General features: G+C 57.8%; 1 long non-coding RNA gene across 8 annotated transcripts; it reads right to left on the bottom strand.

Annotated features, from left to right (window-relative positions):
- Window positions 1-260: 260 nt before the first annotated feature.
- On the bottom strand, window positions 261-18,310 carry LOC113597091 (uncharacterized). Of its 8 annotated transcripts, none has more exons than XR_008291676.1 (10): window positions 17,585-18,297; window positions 17,054-17,263; window positions 15,886-16,088; window positions 15,500-15,606; window positions 14,791-14,830; window positions 11,743-12,047; window positions 11,275-11,456; window positions 9,972-10,163; window positions 8,520-8,831; window positions 261-1,632 (listed from the first exon to the last, which is right to left on the bottom strand). It is a non-coding gene; the product is annotated as an uncharacterized LOC113597091 (long non-coding RNA). The 8 variants fall into 8 exon arrangements; XR_008291680.1 differs by lacking the exon at window positions 261-1,632 and adding an exon at window positions 9,274-9,433 and having other exon boundaries at window positions 6,529-8,831; window positions 17,585-18,298; XR_008291681.1 differs by lacking the exon at window positions 261-1,632 and adding an exon at window positions 9,274-9,366 and having other exon boundaries at window positions 6,529-8,831.
- Between the last annotated feature and the right edge of the window lie 1,239 nt (window positions 18,311-19,549).

Genomic DNA, 19,549 nt, shown 5'->3' with positions numbered 1-19,549 from the left:
CGCCCTGAGAAGGCCCTCTGCGTTGTCACACCTCAGGCCCCTTCCCTGCCCCCAGCCTGGCCCCCGGGCGAGGGTGCCCTGTGCACCCAGCCCACCGGCCGCAGGGTGCGCTTGCTCACACGTCCCCTCTTGTTCTGGAAGCCTCATTCCAGCTGGGACACCTATTTATCTATGATGCACTCAAGGGGAGGCGGCCCTGGAACGGCACCCTGCATGGGGGGTTCGAGAGCATATAGGGACACTGCTGCCCCCACCCACGCACATCCCGGTGCAGGAACCAGAAGGCCGGCGGGCTGCACGCTCACTTGGTCAGACAGAGTCCTGGGGCCAGTTTGCGGATGGGAGGGTGCCGGGGCCAAGCTGAGCAGGGAGTAAAGATCCTGCCCTGGGTCGGGCACGTCAACCCCCCCCCACAGATGGAACCCGGTCAGGTCTAAGCAAGGCGATCTGAGGTGGTCCCAATGTGCACACGCCCTTGACTCGGGCCACTCTGAGGCCCTCCCAGTACAGGGCATGATGATGACCAGGCAGGCCCCCAGCTGCTCGACCTGGCTTCGCACAACCCGGTCAGAGGTCGGAGGCTGTAGGACAACACGGAACCCCCCACCACCTCGGTGTCTGCAAGTTACTATCAGGTGCCGAAAATAACACGAGGGGTTTCCATGGACAGTCTGGCTGGGTCACTCACAACTGCCCAACTTCCTGCCATGGCCCACAGAAAGCCAGGACGAAGCCTTGGGAGGAGGAGGAGTTCTAGAAGTTTCTAGAACTCCACCGCAGGAGTCTGCCTTGTGGACTCCTCACGCAGTTTCTGGCCGGCATCTGGCAGACACTGCCTGAAAAAAGGCCCTCAGCCACCAGAGTTATGAGATGTGACTCCAGGAATCCGGAGAGAAACCAGCTCCTCTGCTATTTCACTTCTTTCTGGAGCATCAGGACGGCCAAGAGCCTGGGGCTCCCCAGGAGAGGGCACCCCCGCATCTGGGGACAGCCCTGGGGGCCCTGACCACTGGCCGGGGTCAGGCCACCTCCTCTGCAGTGGATGTCCCCACGGGCGGCCTCGTTCACTCCCTCCACCACCGCTCACTGAGCAGAAAACTGCCTTGACTCGTGTCCAGTTCCGTTCAGTCATGCTCCTGCCCAGTAAGTGCCAACGGGACTCCTGGGAGCCGCGGGCGTGTGTGCCAGGAGCTGGCGTCACAGAGCAGGTGCCAGTGGAGATGCAGGTCCTGAGAGCTGGCGTCACAGAGCAGGTGTCACACACACACTGGGAGGACAGCGGGGGGAACGGGCCGGGTGTGGCCTGCAGACACGGAAGACGGGGTCCAGCCCGAGGAGGCGCGGGGAGGGGCACACGGGTGATCCGGGACGAGAAGGATGACGGGCATTCGCTGGCGTTGCTGGATCCGCACGCAAGCCACGCCCTTCTAGTAACGGAGCCTGCATTTTCCCTGGAGCGCCATCGCCTCCGTCGTTCTGTGCGGTGGGGGCTGGCTCCTCCCCTCAGCTGGGACGGCTCTGTGACCCAAGCCCGGCTAACCGCATCATCAGATTCCCCTGCCGGAGACTCACCCGGCGGCGGACACGGAGCCCTGGGCGGAGCACGACACTCTTGATTTTTCACCTAAATGGCTGAGAAAGAAGAGCGCTGAGCTTTCTAGAAGATGCAGGTATTCGTGAGACTCGGATCCCACATGGAGACCCACGGCACGAAAAGGGAATCAGATTTGTGAGGCAGAAAGGGAAGACAAAACCGCGGTACTGTCACAGCAGCCCCTGATCGAGCCACGTCTGAAGCCGTCACCCTGGACGTTTCTGTTATACGAGGCAGTGAAGGCTAGTATTTGCGAGAGCTGCTTTGAGTTGTGTTTCTGCCACTTGAGATCGTATTACGACAAAGACAAACCTGCCTGGTAGTTTTCAATGCCATGTCAGGGTCTGCTTGGGGACGGGGAATTGGAAGAAACTCTCGTACTAATAACGAAGATTTAAAAACTTGCTCCGGATCAGCGTTTCCCAGAGCTCTTAGTCATTCTGTACAAAGAGCCCCAAGTTCAATAGCACCCTGGGGAGCTCTGGCCTGACCACGGGGAACCTCTCTCTTCTCCTCTTCTAGAGGACACTGGGTTGCTTAGAGATTTTGTGAGCTAATGTGTTTATGAATCTCAAACAGGGAGGGAGAGACACAGCACTTCCCAGCCGTTGTCCTGGGAGTTTGTTTTGAGGGCACACACGGAAACACAGCGTCCTCCACGCACACGCACACGTGCACACACACGAGAATTTGGAGGTGAAGCCGTAGGAATCCAAGTCTATTTCTGGAAACCACCTACTCTGGCTACAGGGGACATGGCGCATCCTCGGGGCTCTGTCCGTTCGGCACCTGAGCACCTGAGCCTCTCTGTCTGCTCCCCTGCAGTGAAGGGAAGTGAGCAGCAGAGGCTCCCGGCAAGATGCTAAGACGTCTGCAGCGGAAGCCTCACACAGTCGCCCGAGGAACCGCCAGCCTTGTGCCCGGTCAGAGTGTCTGCTTCCTGGACACGTTTTCCCAGCTCAACCACATCTCGGTGCGACATTCTTCCATCTGGGATCCGACGCCCACGTGTTTGCCCCACGGCTCTCCCGCTTGCTGGGTCTCCAGATACTTGGGAGACGGTCTCTGTATGGAGGAGGGGCCAGGTCACAGGGTAGTGGCCTGTGTGTCCGGGAGCGGGGTGGTCCTAATGACCCCTACCGTGGGGCCAGACTCCCTGGTCCAAATGCAGGCTCTGCTCTCCGTGGCTGGGTGGTGTTGGGAAGGTGAGTTTACCTCCCTCAGGGCTCAGCTGCCTCACGTATAAAACGGGAATGACAACGGCCCTCCTGTGAGAACTACATGAGTAGCTTATCCTTCCTGGTAAACAGTAAGCATTCAATGGGTGCTACTGGGAGGATAATGCAGGAGGAGAATGACTATCGGACGTACAGCATCCAAGGTGAGTGAGATCCCTCCTGAGAGTTGCTGAGTAACCGAGCTCACTCAACAAGTGAGTGGGGGGAAGTTGAGGTACGTGAATGTGTGCAAAGGATGTAGCCCAGCTCCGTGTAAACAGAAGTGTCCAATAGGTGTTCACTGTGAGAATGATGACGATGATGGTGATGGTGGTGACAATGGGGATGGTGGTGAGGGTGGTGGCGGTGGCCACGGTGGTTATCGTGATGATGGCGCTTATGGTGGCGGTGACAGTGGTGATGATGGTCATGGTGGTGATGCAGTGGTAGAGGTCGTGGTAATGGTGATGTCACGGTGATGTGACGGTGTGATGAATGAGTAGGCGGATGGGGAAGGGCAAGGAGAAGCCACCAGGCGCATCTATGAGTGACCGCACGTGTGACCCTGCTGATCACAGCCGGACTTAGATAAACTCACCTACGTAATGAGTATTTCTCCAGGACTCACCAAGTGCCGAAGGATGTTCTAGGACTTTTTCCTACAGGGAGGCTCTCACGTGTGCACAGTAGTTCAAGTGTGAGGCTATTCTCTGCGGCCTTGACAGAATAGCAGAACTGGCCCCAGCACCCATCGGCAGGAACACGGGGGAGGCACGGAGGACCTTTCCCCGAACTCCACGCTGGAGGCTCCCCCGCCGTTTCTTCCCACGTCCCCCTCCGTCCAGCATGGGCCACCCCCCTGGGGCAGTGACAGAGGGTCTGTCCGAGAAGAGGGTCCCCCACTCTCTGTGGTCTCTGAGGCACGCGGCAGGAGCCCAGCACCTGGCTGAGTGTGTGTGTTCAGAGGCGGGAGAACGAGGCTGAGGAGACAGCCAGCAGGCAAGTCTTGGGCTCTGGGGCCGCGGGATGCCTGGCTCTGTTCCCAGGGCCGCCCCAGACCCGCTGTGTGGCCTCAAGGATGTGCCTGACCCTCGCGGAGCCTCCAGGGTCTCCCTATGGAAACAGGCCGTGAGTGTCTTCCTCATGAGCTGTTAGGATGAAAGGGACATGGTCATGCGACGTAAGATAGGAGGCTTGATGTATGAGGCTAATGTATATGATACTCTTACTCTTCGGAACTGTCCCCGATACTGTCGCAGATTCCCAGGGGACAGGGGTGTTTGCACCCCCCACACACCTGCCAGCTCAGTATCAGGTGCTCCCTTGGCACTCATCCCCCCGCCTCAGGTTGTCAGCAGGTCGGAGCAAGACCAGGGCGGACACCCTGGGAAGAAGTCTCTGCGAGAGGGGTGCTCCTGCGGTGCCATGTCCCCGTGCCCCGGGTCAGCCTCTGGCACCGGCTTAACTAGTAACTGAAGGTCAAGAGGGCCCCGCCACCCGTAGGCTCTGTGTTTAGGCCCCCAGCTGGTTCTCACCCAAGCAGAATGAAAGATCCAATTCTCCAGCCCTGAGGAAGTTCGTTCCGGGGAAGCTGACGCGAAGACAGATGGAGGTGTTGGGCCTGCGAGAAGCCAGCCCCGCCGCACGTGCAGAGAGCCCCCCTCGGGGCCAGTGCGGGGGTCCCTCCTGCGCCGTGCCGGGCACTCGAGCTGCTTGGCTCCAGCCAAGTGCTGTCAGTAAGGACAGAGTCTGGGTTGCTGGCTTGTTCAAGAAAGACTCAACGTGGAGTGCTGACGTCTCGTCTGGTGTCCTCTCCAACCCTGTGCGGCCCACATGGAGCATTGCAGGCCGGACTGAGCTGACAGGTCACCGTCTTGTGGCCCCGTGCCGCGACAGGCTCTGAGATGGGTGCCCCTGACCATGGAGGCCGGCGGGGGGGCGAGACCCGCGAAGGCCTCCATTTCAAGTCAATGAATCCATTGATACCTGTGGTGCTTGCCGTGCCCATGAGTGTGTGTGTGCGTGCACGCGTGCACACGCACCTGGGGGTCCCATCGAAGGACCCTGCAGAGCTGGTCAGTGACCCCCCAGGGGAGGTACTCAGGGAGGAAATTGCCTCAGGGCCCGACACCTCTGTATGTCTGAGGTGTTCTTTTCTGGGAATTCTAACCCAAATCGAAGCTCTCAGCTTCACAGAGTTCAGCTACTTGCCCTGCAGAGCCTCAGCGTGTTCCGTCGACCGCCTGGTTCCCTCCCGAGCTGGGCGCCAGCACACCACCACCTGATTGCTCATCCGCCAGAGACTCCTGAGCCGAGCTGCGATGACGGGCCCGGGGAGGGTGGCGATCGGGGCGGGCAGGGAGCCGCGGGAAGCTCACGGACCGTGAGCACTCGGCTACAAGTCCTCCGGCTGTCCGCGACCTGGTTTAGAGGGGCAGACATATGCGGGTTTCCGGGGTCTCCACCGAGAAAGCAAGAGTGTGAATGTCTGAAATAGGCCCGGGCCCGGGGAGGGATCAAGTGGGCCGCTGGGGCCGGGCCCTCCTCCTCTTGTCCCTCACCTCCCTCACTTCTCTTGCGAAACTAGCCGGCCTGTCCGAGCTTCACAGGACCCAGTCCATGTGAGCTGGTCTTCAGTCACTCTCCACTCTGCTCCAGCCAATGGGCACCTGCGGGAAACACGCGGAAATTATGAAACAGGCGAGAAGCGTCTGCCACGGTGGAGCGCGTCCACGTGAGGGCGACGTGAGGCGTTAAGGCATGAGCCGGGTGAAGGCTGTCTTCCCCAAACAGGACGTCAACAGACACAGACACGCAGGTACCCATAAGCGTGTCTGTCAACAGAAACTGTTGCCTAAAACTGCCCACGCCACTTGTCCCAGCCAGAGCGTCCTTCTGCCAGATCAGAAAAGTAACCACAGCACGAGTGTCCACAGCGATGAAGCCACCCCAAGCCCCAAACCACGAGGAGCAGATCTGCAGTGGCCGTCCTGCCCTCTCCGTGCTGGCGAGCCTACAGTCTGCTCGTTCCTCTGGAAAGATCTGGGGTTCTGCTCAAATACCTGATCACCACATCCAGAGGCAGGGAAAGAACTCAAACGCCCAGAGCCCGTACTGGCAGTTAAAACACCAGTGGCTAAGACAGTTGCTCTCCAGGCTGTGTCCGGCCATGCAGGCCGCGATCAACCACAGCAGACACAGTCTTCTGGGACAGACACTAACGTGTGCAGATCGCTCGGCCCCTCAGCACCCACACCTCCCTCCGTCTGTCCGTGTCTCAGAGTTTCCTTGGGGTTCAGGAACCAGTCCCCTGGTGGCCCTTACCCGTGGTGTCAAGGGTTGGAGGGTCTGGCGACGCTTCCCCGAAATCTCCCTCTCGATGGGTTACTGACGCAGACACCAGAACTAGGCTAAGGCACGGAGGCTGACTGCGTCTCCACCAGGCGGGGCCCCTTGCTGCACCCTGCAAGCCTCGGCTCAGAAGCCACCTCTCGGCCGACACAGGGAGGCCCCGCAGAGCCACTCTCAACTCCCGCAGGCCCTGATGGTGCCTGAGCAATGCGCGTGCCCCTTCCCTCCAGGCGACAGAACCCCCTGGGAGGTGCGCATGCCCAGACGACAGACGACAGAACCCACTGGGAGGTGCGCGTGCCCCTTCCCTCCAGGCAACAGAACCCCCTGGGAGGTGCGTGTGCCCAGCGGGGCGTATCTCTCAGGCACCTGCATGGTTCCCACCAACCCGATGGGGGCAGAGGAGCGGGAATCCTAGGTGGCGGGTTCCTTTAAGGGGTGGACTCGGCCTCACTGTTGTCTCGCCAGGAACACAGCTGTGATGGGAGAGGTGGAGCAGCCCTCTTGTAGCACAGAGGAGCATGGGATGCCCAGGCCACACGCCGTGGCAGATGCTCAGGGCACCTCGGCGGCCACACCAGCCCTGGACTGCCCTCCTTGGGTCCGGTGGTGAGCAAAGTGAGTTCCCATCGGGCTGGCTGTTGGTTCTGAACAAGCACAAAATCACATACTTCTCACCCTCGTACCCTCAAATGCCGCTGCTGCCAGGGGAGACTAAGAGGGAAGGGAACCAGAAGTAAAACGTCAGGCCCTCACAGAACTTAACACCACGTATCGGGCTGTCGGCCCACAGGACCCCCGTCCAGATACCGCCCGGGAGAAAGGCGGCTGCCCCAGGAGAGCACGTGGGCAGGTCTGGCCGCAAGGACAGCGATGGGGACGCCCACTCCCCATTCCCCCTGCGCCGAGCACCCAGGCCTGAGTGCGGCCCGCAGAGTCACGCTGGCCTGGTGCTCAGGCAGGGCCTCACAGCCCCTCTCTGCCGAGGCTGAGCAGCAGGGCCCAGGGGCACGAGTGAAGTTCAGCAGAGCTCCAGCCGCCCCTGCCCCACGGGATGTTCTCACAGGAGCCGTCCCCTCACCGCGGTGGGGACTCCACCGGGGGGTCCTGGCTGGAGGCTGGAGGCCCTGTGCTCTGGGAGGTGGGAGGAGAGGGGGCTGCGAGGGGAGCCGGAAAGGGGGATCCACTGGGGTCGCATGTCAAGTCAGTGCCCAGAACGGTAGCCCACTCTTCACCTGGATGCCGAGGCTACACGCTGTGTCCTCCCCACTCCCACTCCTGAGTCATCGGCTGTAGGGCCGGGGCAGCGGGCTTTGCGGCCACATCCTCTGTAACAGTACAGGGTGAGCACTAACCATCCTAACCGCTTGTTTCCAACAGCATTTCTCAGGAGACACACATTTTCCACAGCCAGAAAAAAACCTTCCTTGCTAATTTATTAAACTGCTTTATAGCCTAGGTCTGACCAAAAGAGTTTATGATCGATAGAAGTAATCTCTGTCTCTCTCTCTCTCTCTGTGTCTCTCTCAAACAGTCTTCCGCTGGGAAAAATATTGTTTTAATAACACAAACTGCAAAGCGGACTTCCCTAACACGTCCTCGGATGGAACATTTGCAGATACCCAGCTCCTCAACCAGAGACATGGCCCCGAGGGGCCCGCAGCAGCACCTCCCAAGGAGATAATATTTTCTATTCTGTGAGAGCCGGCACAGGTTTAAAACACTGCGAGAGGCTGATCTAATTTAGAGCCTGGCTCCAGGGCTGTCACGACTAACAGGCCAAACGTTTCCATTTTATTTTCCGCTAACGGCGATCAGTTCCACTCAGAGTGGAAAGTAGGCTTTAAGGGGCCTGGCTTCTGCCCCGCGGAGCTGCCCAGGAGGGTCCTAACCGGTGACCTCCATGCCCCTCACCCGCTGACTCACATTTCTGTCCATCCCTCTGCCTCACGTTGACCTACTAGCGCCCCGCTGAAGAGGTTCACAAGTACGTCACCTGGGCCTCGCTCACCTGCCCCCCTGGCCCCCCCGCCCTGTGCCCACGCCCCGCCCACCCGCCTGGCCCAGAGCTCAGGAGAACTTGCACCCGCATCTCCAGACCCATCTCTTGGCTCATTGCACCCTGATTTTCACCAAGGGCACCAGCCCCCTGGAGGGGACTCCTGTCACCAGGGACCCAGCCGGCTGTGCACCCTCTATCCGGCTGCAGTGAAGCTGCCACCAGAGCTGGGAGGGGACGTTCTGATGGCATTCAGTCAGCCCTGCCCCCACTGCCCTTCCAGGTCACCCGAGCTGTTTCCTCTTCTGCATCAAGCAGCCAGGGTCAGTCAGGGTCACTCGTGTTCAAACATCCTTACCGATGAAGACACAAGAGGAAAGTGGAGGGGAGACGCCGCCCCATCACCAGCGTCCTCAGGAGGCCGCCTCACCATTGCCACCAGGAAGCACTCCTGCACTGCAGCCCCGCTCTGCCGCCCCCTCCATCGGACCCCAGTTGGGCCCTGAGCCAGCGGCCGCAGCGGGGACTCGGCGCCCTCAGACATGGGGAGCGAGCCCCTGGCCAGGCCCGGGCATGAGGACACTGGTCCACGTGGAAAGGGCGAGCAGGGTTTCCAGTCTGCCGATGCGCCAACAAGGGCCTGGTGAGTCGTCCACACGTGCTTCAACAACTGGAAAAAAATCACAGAAGAACCAAGTCAAAGCACCTGATGTTGCCGCCGAGAGACGCAGGGTACTTGTGAGCACACGCGGCTCCACGTGCCTGACCCGAGCGGGCCAGCAACCGGCCACACCGGCCGCACGAGACCGAGGCAGAGGGCGCTTCAGTGACACGACACAATCCACGGTGACCGTGACATGGTGACTCTCCATGCAGCGACCCTGCCTTCTCCAGTGACGCTAACAGCAATGAACCGTGAGAATAAAACCTTTACCCGCGTCGTCAGTACCGTCTCAGAGAATCACCTACACCCTTAACAACTGAGCAGTTTGTGTCTCAACAAAGGAGCATACACTCCCAGGCTTTTACTGTGAATCGTTAATTTTGTGTACAGTTTTTTCTCAAAAGAGAATAATAGTCCCACAATTTAAGTGACTGACTTTGCAGTGTACCTGCCTCCAAATCCCTTGATGAACTGAGCCTCCTGGGTGACTAACGGACGTGTGTGTGTCGTATCATGACTCAGGAACATGCTATGTTTGCTTCTTGAGGCACGAATAGCAATGAGAACAGAGACCCCGCAGGCGGATGCAGACGGAGGCCGGAATCCTCCTCCGGAGAGAACAGGGAAAGGATGGGTGTATGTGAGGATGGGGGCGGCGGACCCTGGGGTCTCAGAGACCTGTCTTGCGGCCCCCACAGCCTCGCTCTCGCATTCACCCTTTCTAGCCTCTGATTTCCAGCTATGAGGTTATTATTTGTATCTCATTCATTCATCCTATACGTATTTAATGAATTCCTACAGTCACTGCTGTGCATCTTGTGACAAACAAAAACACATGAGCTGACAGTCTAGTGGAAAAGACAAATAGGAAGTGAAGGACCCCATGAGGTGTGTAAGTGTCACCAAGGAAAAGGAGACCACACAGTCATGCCCACCTGGTCCAGAAAGGACAGGGAAGGTCCCTTGGGGAATGACAGCAGAGCTGAGATGGGGGACCTCTGGGAGTGGCCAGGAAGGGGAGCAGGGAGGGTGTTCCAGGCAGAGGTAACAGCATGTGCAAAGGCCCTGGGGCTGGAGCAGGGATGGACAAGGAAGGAGGTACAGGCGAGGCTGAGATGGGCAGGCTGGGCCTTGGGCCTTACTTACTCAGGTGTGAGGGGAGCAGGGCAGGTCCCCAGCAGAAGGGGCAAAGGACGAGATGTGTTTCTTTAAAAGCTCATTCAGTCTGCCCCAGGAGTGCAGAGGGGGTGAGGGAACATCTGTGGAAGCCACTAGACCAGTCAGGGGGCTGTGCACGCACCAGGCAAGACACGATGCTGTGTTCCCTTGGGGTGGAGGCTGTGGAGATGGGAAAAGCAGATGGATTCCAGGCAATCCAGGGGATTCTGGGCAAGAAATGAACAGGTTAGTGACGGGTCAGATACGAGGGGAGTGAAGGAGACAGAATATAAGGGATGAGTAAGTCGATGGACCAGGGTTCCGTTTACTAAGTCGGAAACGCCTAGGGAGTTCCGGAATGAAGGAACAGAGCTTGCTCCTGGCTCGCTGACTTTGCTGCACACGAGCGGCCTGCTGCGCACGTCAAGGGAATGCCGGGACATACGCACGTGCAGCTAGAAGACAGGAAGGCCGCACACACGTGGATTTCGGGTCCCTCAACGTGTGGGCCGTCTCGAAGGCCGGGGACCAGAGGAGAATCTGTGTGGGACACACAGGCCGAGGAGGGAGAGCTGGATGGGAAGACCGGGCGCACGTTGCAAAGCCATGTGTGAAGGGGGTGCACAGAGGGAGGGGTGGCTGGTGACGGTGTCAGGTCTGCGGGGCGGCCCAGGTGCGCACGGGGAGACGGATACAGTGACTCCCGGGCACCGGTGGCCTTGGAGGATGCGTCTGCGTTGAGTGTGGAAAAGAACCGGAACAGAGTGGGTGCCCTGGTGAGGAGCACTTCGGATGAGGCCAGCCGTGAGCAGAGCTCCGCGGAAGCGTGCGGCCACAGGCAGGGCTAGCGAGCAGGACAGACTGGAAATGGAGGGTAATTCCTGCCGGGAACCAGGGTTCAATTCACGGGCCAACAGGCCGGGAAGGTGACAGACAATGAAGCGGGCAGGGCGGTGTGCAAATGGAGCGATGCCTGCCGGCAGCTCCGGCCGTGGAAATGCAGGCCCAGTGCCGGCAGATCCATTGAGGGGTTTTTGTTTCTGTTTTAAAGCTGAGAATCCTGCAGGCTTAGCTGATTTTCAGGAGAAACGCACATCTGCACGCAGCTGCCGGACAGCCCGATAAAGGGAGGAGGGGACCCAGGTCCCCGTGTGCCTGCAGGAGGTGGCGCTCAGGGCTCTCCGTGCTGCTTGTGCGACAGCCACTTCTCAGCGAACTGCACCCCCGTTTCTGCCACTAGACCAGCGACTGCACTGGGTGGTCTGTGTTTATCCTCCCCCTTCACACTCACATTCTTCTCTTGCAAGTCCTTCCTCAAAGAGCCCTGAAGGCTCTTCTTCTGGGTCCCCAGAAACACGAGCTCGATGTCAAATGCCCTGAAAGCCACAGTGGCCTCACTGACACGGAGCAGGCTCTCAGCTCCGTGTTCCAGCGGGTCCACGGGAGATCCGTCTGCTCAGGGCTCCAAGGAACCTGCCAGGAGGAGACAGCACTTGGCCCCAAGTCACACTTGCCCACCAGGAAGATCATCTCTCCGCAGGACGTGTGTTCTTGGCGACACCGAAGACGTCCTGAAACGCGGGAGGGCAGCACAGCAGACTCCTGCACGAGCCAGCCGAGACCTCCCCGAGCCTGCTTGGCGGGTGTGTCGCCCGGGGGCATTTCGGATCTGCAGAGCCAGTCGGGGTCCTCCCTACGGACCCCGCCTCCCGTGGTGCTCCAGGGACAGTGACAGAAGCACGGCCTGGTGGTGACATACCCGAATCAGGAATGTGGCTCCACACCTCACAGAACAGTTCCACTGCATTCTGACTTGATAACTTGGGGTGCTGACTGATGCTCAGACGGTCAGAAATGAGAAGATGTGAAAACACATGCATCTTCTCCTCTTTCTGATGAAATGCCAAGTTAAATCCCACTTTCAGTGGGAAGAGCAGACTCTTGGCTCATTACCCAGATGTAACTTGGCCGTGCTGGTGGGTTTAGCCCCATTTGTGACAAATACACTACTGAGACTGGTGGGTTCAAATACATTTCTGATGCTGAAGTCTGGAATCTCCCACGCTGTGAGGAAAGACAGAAGAAATTTTCCGCTGGTTAAAAAAAAAAAAAAATCTCTCTAATAACTGCTGTCTTGCCTCCAGATCGCCTGCACCAGAAACGGGAGACTCCACCTTACTCCACGTTCTCCTCTGCTAACATCCTGTCTGAACTGTGACAGCCGGCAGCTACTGGCCGGGGTGCGTGCAGGCCGCTTGTGCGGTCTGCAGAGGACGCTGGTCCCAGTGGCTGATCTAGATCTTAGCCTACGGGAAAGCCTCACTATTCCTGTTATGAAGTTTCCTGCTCCCAGACGATGAGAATTAAGAAGCTAACAAAGAAACTCCAGCAAGCAATGGTTTATAAATGCCTAAATTCACTATGCCCATCACTGCCACCAAAGAAAAGAAAAACGAGACTAACGTAGAGGAACGCATGTAACTGGCCAAAACGAGAACAGAATACGTTCCTCTAATGATAATATGACAATTTCCTGCCATCTCTCAAAATAAAACTCAGGATAATAAAAAAGAAACTTTAAACGAGGCAAAAACATGACACCTAGGTTCTAAAGTCCACTGGCAACTGACTACAAATGGCAAATTCTGACATGTCTGTTTCGGAAGCCATCAGCCGCCTCGTCTGATGCCTGGCGGAGGGCGTGAGATGGGCTGCGTCTGCCTGCAGGGAGGGTCTGTAGGAGGCCTTCTCTGGGAGGTTCTACCAACACCTCCAGGGTGGAGAAGGGAGGGCCACCGGGACTATGGGAGGAGTAGCCCACAGCACACAGCTTTAGAAGGCACCCATGGAGATGGAGAAAGGTGGGTGGAGACCGGGAAAGTTTGGAGGTCAAGTCAACAGGTTAGAAGTGGGCTGTCTAGGAGGGAACCTCACCCAAACGGAAAACCTCAGCTCTGCATGAGCCCATGTGAAGAGGACGGAGAGACAAGCTACAGGCTGGAAGGAAACACTGGCAAACCGTACATCTGACAAAGAAATAATGTCCGGAATACGTTAACAACTCTCAGAGTTAACCAGTGAAAATACAAACAATCCTATTAGAGAGTGCACAAACCACAGGAACAGACGTGTCACCAAAGAGGACGTATGAATGGCAAATAAACCCATGAAAAGATGCTCCACATCACTACCCATCAGGAAAATGCAAACGAAAACGACACATCTATCGGAACGGCTAAAATAGAAAGTTGCAAGTGAGAACAGCAAATACTTAGAAGGTGGGGAATCAGGTCAGTCACACGTTGCTGGCGGGAACGTGTCATGGTACAGCTGCCGTGGAAACCAGTTTGGCAGTTTCATATAAAACTACACCTACAACCACACGATCCCACGACTGCGCTCTTGGGCGTTTCTCCCAGAGAGAAGAAATGTTCCTACAGGAAACTGCACGTGAATGTTTCCAGCAGCTCTATTCATAACAGCCCCAAAACCCGAGACAGCCCTGCTGTCCTTCAACGGGTGAATGGCCCAACAAACTACACCCGGGCCGTGGAACACTGTGCAATGATGGAAAGGAATGAATTGCTGACGTATGCAAAAATTTGGATGAATCTCCAGGGAATTATGCTCCAATGAGTGTCGTGGGGAGGAAAGGTCCTCAAGTATGGACCCAGGGAGGCTGGAACGGGAGATGGCAGTGAGAGTGACAGTCCTCATCGTCCTGAGTGCAGTCGACCATCTATGACTCGACCAGTGGCTGTGGTCTTCTCAGAGATGGGGACGGAAGGGTGACTACTATAGAGACAAAAGGGGCACTTGCATAGATTTGGTGTCTGGATGTGGCAAGACATTAACAATCATCAGAGGGATGGAACGGAGTGCATGGAATGGAATGGGTGAAGTGAGTGGAAGGGGTGGGATGGAACAGAATGAACGTGTGGATGGAACTGCATTGAAGCTCCTTGCAAAACTTCTTCTTTAACTTCTCTCTCTTATCATGCCTACTTGCCTTCTCCTCGGTAACTGTCTCAGTAAGATCACAACCTCAGAGTCAACAGGCGTTTCAGAAACACCCTGAACTGTAGCTGCAGTGACTGCAGATATGAAACAAACACAACTTTTGGGAGAAGGTTACTAAGTCAGCTAAAAAGAAACTTTTTAAAAAGCGCGCACACAGTTCACACCTACGTCATCAATTACTTGGGCATTTTCACCCGTTGAAAGAGCAATCTGCCGTACAAGGGAACTGAAGTTTTGATGCCAACGGGGCCAACCTTAACAGCCTAGTCTACGTTCCCAAAAGTGCTTCTCAGGTAGAGGGCATTGCTTCACTCGCCTCGGACCGTCGGACAAGGTCACTGAGAATTGGCCAATTTATCCCCATTCCCCCAAGAAAACATATTCTCCCGCCCCCAAACCACATCTTTTCTATTCATTCACACATTCCTCGTTGCAGGGCCACCATATGAAATCTTCAGCATGGCCTCAGATGCTCTTTACTCAACGTTAACACCCAGAGATCAGCCCTCGCTGCCGCTGGAGGGGCTTTTCTGCTACAGACGGAGAAAAGGAAGGAGCGCTTCCCCGTTCGGCCCACTGCGCACCGCACCCCTCCCCACCCCCCCACCCCGCCACCAAAAGCTCTCCTTGTGATCACAAGGAAAAACAACTGTCCTAAATGCAAAACCAAATCAGAGAAGGGAAAGTCACCCATCTGCACATGGCGTGGCTGGTGGTGAGGTAACAGCCTAACAAGTCCTGGGAGAGTGGGTGGTGATGCCTCCAGGGAAAGACGGTAACTACTTACAGGCATCACAGGGTCTTTGAAATCCACTGCCTCAGCAACCCTTGAAAATAAAAGGGACGTTATTACAAAATGGCAAAGGAAGGCATTCAGCTAGAAAATGGGTTTAAAACCTAATATTAAACTTCAAATCATTGAGCCAGTGATCCTTTTGGGTGAAATTTTCAATTCTATCACTGAACGCTACTCTATTTAAGACTCTGTTCTGGAACCTACGGGGATATCCAGAAAGATGAAATATAATCCCTTGGCCACAAATAACAGACAATTTAGTTAAGGTCCAGCAGAATGGCCCAGGAAGCTGACGGACAACAAAAAGAGTCCACACAACTGGGGACACAATCTCAGCAATCCCACATCACCATCTGTGTGACCTTGGGGAGACCACTTGTACCGCCAGAACTTTAATTTTCCTAATTATAAAATGGTGTGATAAATAGTAGTGGTGGGTTGGGGAAGAATAAAAAATCTTTTCTCCCCTACACCTCCCAGCTCCACCAGCTGGGCCTCGGGAACCAGACTGGCCACAGAGAAACGAGAGAAGCACAAGCAGAAGTTTCCTCGCACGTCCACCAGAGCGTCCAGTGATGAGCAACTCCAAGGGCGGCTAGTCGCTGGGCTCATGCAACACGTAACTAAAAGAACAAGCTTTGGGAGAAGGACAAGGACTTCTGAGTTTCCAGGGCACCATATCGTGGGAAGGGAAACATACGGGGGAGCTAGGGAAGATGAAGACAAGTCCGTGAGCCGTGTTCTGTAGATCCCGAGGCACGATCCCTGGGCTGGCGAGGGTCCACGTGTGTCCCTGGAGATTAGCTCCTGTTCCTCCCAGCAGAAAGGAGACAAAAGAAACCTCTGTGAGTCGATGTCCTCACTTTAGGCAAACAGGTGCAGAGCAGGGAGTTTTCTTTTGTATCTGCTTCTTCATAACTTCCTATCACGCCTTCAGCCCGAAATAATCCGCACGTGCCAGTGGCACCTCTTGGGGTGGCACATCTGAACGCACTTCAGGGGACGTCTGCTGTCCCGCTGCCCAGCTGCCCCGTTCTGCTGGTAAAGGCCCTCAGTTTCCCTCCAGGTGACCGCCCCTTCCCTTACCTGCAGCCCACGTAAGTCGAAGTTGACTCCATCCGTGGCTGGGAAGCAACCCGTTACGTGGCCTGAGTTAACAGCGCGCTGCCTCCCTCAGGCCGCCGTGCCTGTTCGGGGATGAGTGCGTGACCCAGGCAAGTCCAGGAAGGAAGGTGCAACAACACTCGGACGGAATGCTGGCTCAGGCACGCGGTGCCGAGGGAGGAGGCCTGGGAAGGGAGAGACCGTGAGCCGCTCAGAACGGAGAGGCTTCCCATCAAGTGGACGTGGAGCGGAGCTGCGGCCGAAGCTCACGTACCCACAGGCCTTGCCAACCACACGTGCCAAAGAATGAGTCTGCCTTTGCTTCAGACACTTCAGGCTGGGTCTTCTGTCATTTATAACGCAATTAAGATATCCCACCTGGTACAGAAAAGCCGATGCAGAACTGAGACGGCACTGACGGTATACAGTAGGTGTTGAATACACGACGACTGTGCCAATGTTCCTGCCACCTGGAATCATTTAACCCCTCCCCCGGTCACTCGGCCACCTGCTTCTTCTTTCCTCATCTGCACCCCTTGTGCCTCCCAGCTCAGTTGTCCAAAGCGGCCACTGAGATTTCCACCCGTCCCCGTGGGGGCGAGTCCCGTGCCCTGGCCGTCATCTGACATTGAACAAGGCCTGTGTTTCCCTCCTTCAACAACGGGTTTTCTCTGAAAGACAGCCTGGAACAGCCAGGATGCAGCCAGGATGCCCCAGTCACACAGTGAGGCTGTGCTGGTCCAGAGTGGGGGGGGGGGGGGGGAGTGGAGGCGGCTGGCAGCACGCACCCCTGCCCCAGCACTGCCCCAGCACTGCGTCCTGACTCCTCCCACGCTTCCCGGATGGAGAACCGGCCTCCAGGAAGCGCGCAGGGGTGACCCAGGGGGAGAACAGCCGGAGCCTCCCCTTCTCCGGCTGGGCCACTCCCTCATCAGGAGACGCGACCGAGGCAGGGCAGGGTAGAACCCGGGACACCGCGCATCCGAAGCCCCTCCCCCGGCCTGAGACCGCCTGGGAAAGGGCGGCGGAGACACGCAGCGCCGTGTAATACACACCAAAGACACGCGTCGGGATGAGATCCGACCGGGAGCCCCTTTTCCTCAGTGACTGCCCCCCCCAGCCCCTCTGCCCCCCTACACGCGGTGCTCACGGCGGACAGGACGGCTGCTCCCTGCGTGGGAAAGAAGACTCTGCTGGTGACCTTGGGCTGCAGGCTGCGGGTCCAGGCCGGGGTGGAGCCGCGACCGTCCGCGGCTTCGCACCGTGAGGCTGGTCCGCGAGGAGGCAACGACAACCTCACAGTCACACCGGTGCTTCCAACGCGTGCAAACGGGCTTCTTGTTCTATTGCCACGTCCCTGCTGTCGAGCATAACGACAGGCAGCATTTCTCGGGCGCTGATCGCGGGCCAGCGTCTGTCCCCACCGCCAGCCGAGCACAGAGGTGACGTCACCACCCATTTCTGGGACGGGGAAGTGACCAGAGAGGTCACACAAAGGAGCGGGACAGTGAGCCCCGTCCCGTCAGCCAGGCCAAGGGGCTCCAGACCGTCTGCACGGAGACGAGCGGCCACTGCGAGGCTGGAGGTCAGGAGCAGGTCCCGGCCCGACCTTGGGAGCCCCGGGGTGAGACGGACGCAGCCGGGGCCCCTGTGTCACTGCGTGGAGGGCACCCCCACTGACCGTGCTGGACCCGGCACCGGTGAGAAGTAGACGCCTCGGTGCTCGGCCTCCGACAGGTGACGTGTTACTGCGGCAGCAAGGGGGCGAGCGGTGGCAAGACTGACAATGACACGCTTCCTGTTTGGATCCCAGGCTCCGACGCAGACATCAGGAGGGTGACACCGTCCACACACCAGCATGGGGGTGGCCAGCCGCCCTGTCACCCTTCTGGGAAGCCCCGCCCAAGTGGGCATCTTCATCCGCGCTCATCTGGCTTCGTGGAGAGTCCGTGTGCACATCTGGCCTTGGCCTGACTCCTGCCTGTCCCGCCCTGTCCCCAGGTCCTTCCTCTCCCCCCCACTCCGATTCTCCTGCGGTCTGTCTCTCCCCATTTCCCGCCCCCACACCCCGATTTTCCACACCCCGCTATTGTGCGGCTGAGGCTACCACGGCATCCACCCGGTCTCCACAGGCCAGGGGAGACAGTGTGCAGGCAGGAGCGAACCACGGTGGTTCTGGGGCAGGTCTCCTAGTGCGTCCCAGAGCTGCCCCTGGGGCGGCATGGGGACTTCTGGAACATTCTTTCCACTATACCTGCTCCAGAAGCGCATCCCGTGGGGAGCCTGGAAGTCCTCAGAGAGGAGCAGCCTTGGCCCTGCCCATAGCTTTTTATGATTGGCTGAGCCGTCGTGCCAATCTTGTGCCACTTGCCCGGTGATTGGTCTAGGCCATCATGTGACCCAAGCCTGGCCAATGAACTGCGAGGGGCTTCAGGGGGAATTCATGGGAAAGATTCCCCTGCTGGATGGGAGGGGAGGCGCCGCGTGCCTTGGGTTCCCCCCAATAACAAGGTGGGGGGAGGGGCGTGGTGCCGGTGTGGCCGCGGCCTTTTGGATGCAGAGCAGGAGGCCTGAGGCTTGCCGGGGACTGAGGCGTGTCCGCCAGACATGAGCAGGGCGGCAGAGCCAGACCCCCGCGGCCACCCGCCTCCAGGATGCCCGGCTTGGATGGTGGAGCTGTTCCGTGGCCCACATGGGGAGACTGAGGCTGGCAGAGAGAGAGAGAGAAGCGACCCAAACCCAGGCTTCTCCGACTCCAGAGTCACGGGGCTCCTGTAGCTGAGGACGGTCCCTTGTAGCACTTGTCAGACTGTGGCCCGTGTCCACGCCCTCAGCTAAGCCTCCTGAAATCCGTGCCTGTCGGTGGTCCTGCTTCCCGGAACCTCGTGTGCTCTGCGCACGATCGGACGAAACCCGGGAAGTCGGGCTCCTCCCTCCGCTTCCGGATGCGCGGACACGTGGTTTGTCCTGTGACTCCGGATCTGTGCTCAGCAAAGAAAAGGAGATGAGTAAACGCTTGGAAAGTTCCTCCTCCTGTAGCGGGTGCCCTTATGTGTCCTTACTCAGCAGGGACCCATTTAGTCTTTGGGAACCGCGGGACGCTTGGGATTCTAATGCATCTGGACGGGGTCAGAAGAGGTGCAGGCTGTGTGCCCTCCCCCCCCCCCCCCCCCGCCCCAGGACCTCTGCTGATAGGGTTTCCCTGAATCTGGCAGAGAACCACCGTCACCTCTGCCGGGCTGGAGGGCAAGGTGCCGCTGCTGCAGGGCCTCCCTGGAAGGCCGCATGGTGCCCCCCATGCAACAGGCTGCTGAGCCCAGAGATGTTCTGCAGACGGAGGTTTGCCGTGACAGCTCCTAGAAACCACGGCAGCTCCTTCCCAAGTTACTAGAGCTGCAAACCGTGGTAAAGGTGGGATTTGTGTGAGGCTTTCGATCATAGAAACACAAATGGCATCTTGGTCTCAAAGTAACGACTCTCTGAATTCTAAATAAAGTGCAGGAGATTCACATTTTTCCCCCTGCGCGGACACTCTCTCTAGTCCTTCTGTCGCTTCTGTGAAAGAGAACAAATCCCACTTTTCACAGTGGAAGCCAAAAGACGGAAATCTCAAAGGGCGAAAGGAACGCATGCTGGTTTTGCCGGC

Source organism: Acinonyx jubatus, chromosome D3, assembly GCF_027475565.1.
Source record: "Acinonyx jubatus isolate Ajub_Pintada_27869175 chromosome D3, VMU_Ajub_asm_v1.0, whole genome shotgun sequence".
Lineage (NCBI taxonomy): Eukaryota > Metazoa > Chordata > Mammalia > Carnivora > Felidae > Acinonyx > Acinonyx jubatus.
This window is presented reverse-complemented; position numbering and strand designations above follow the sequence as displayed.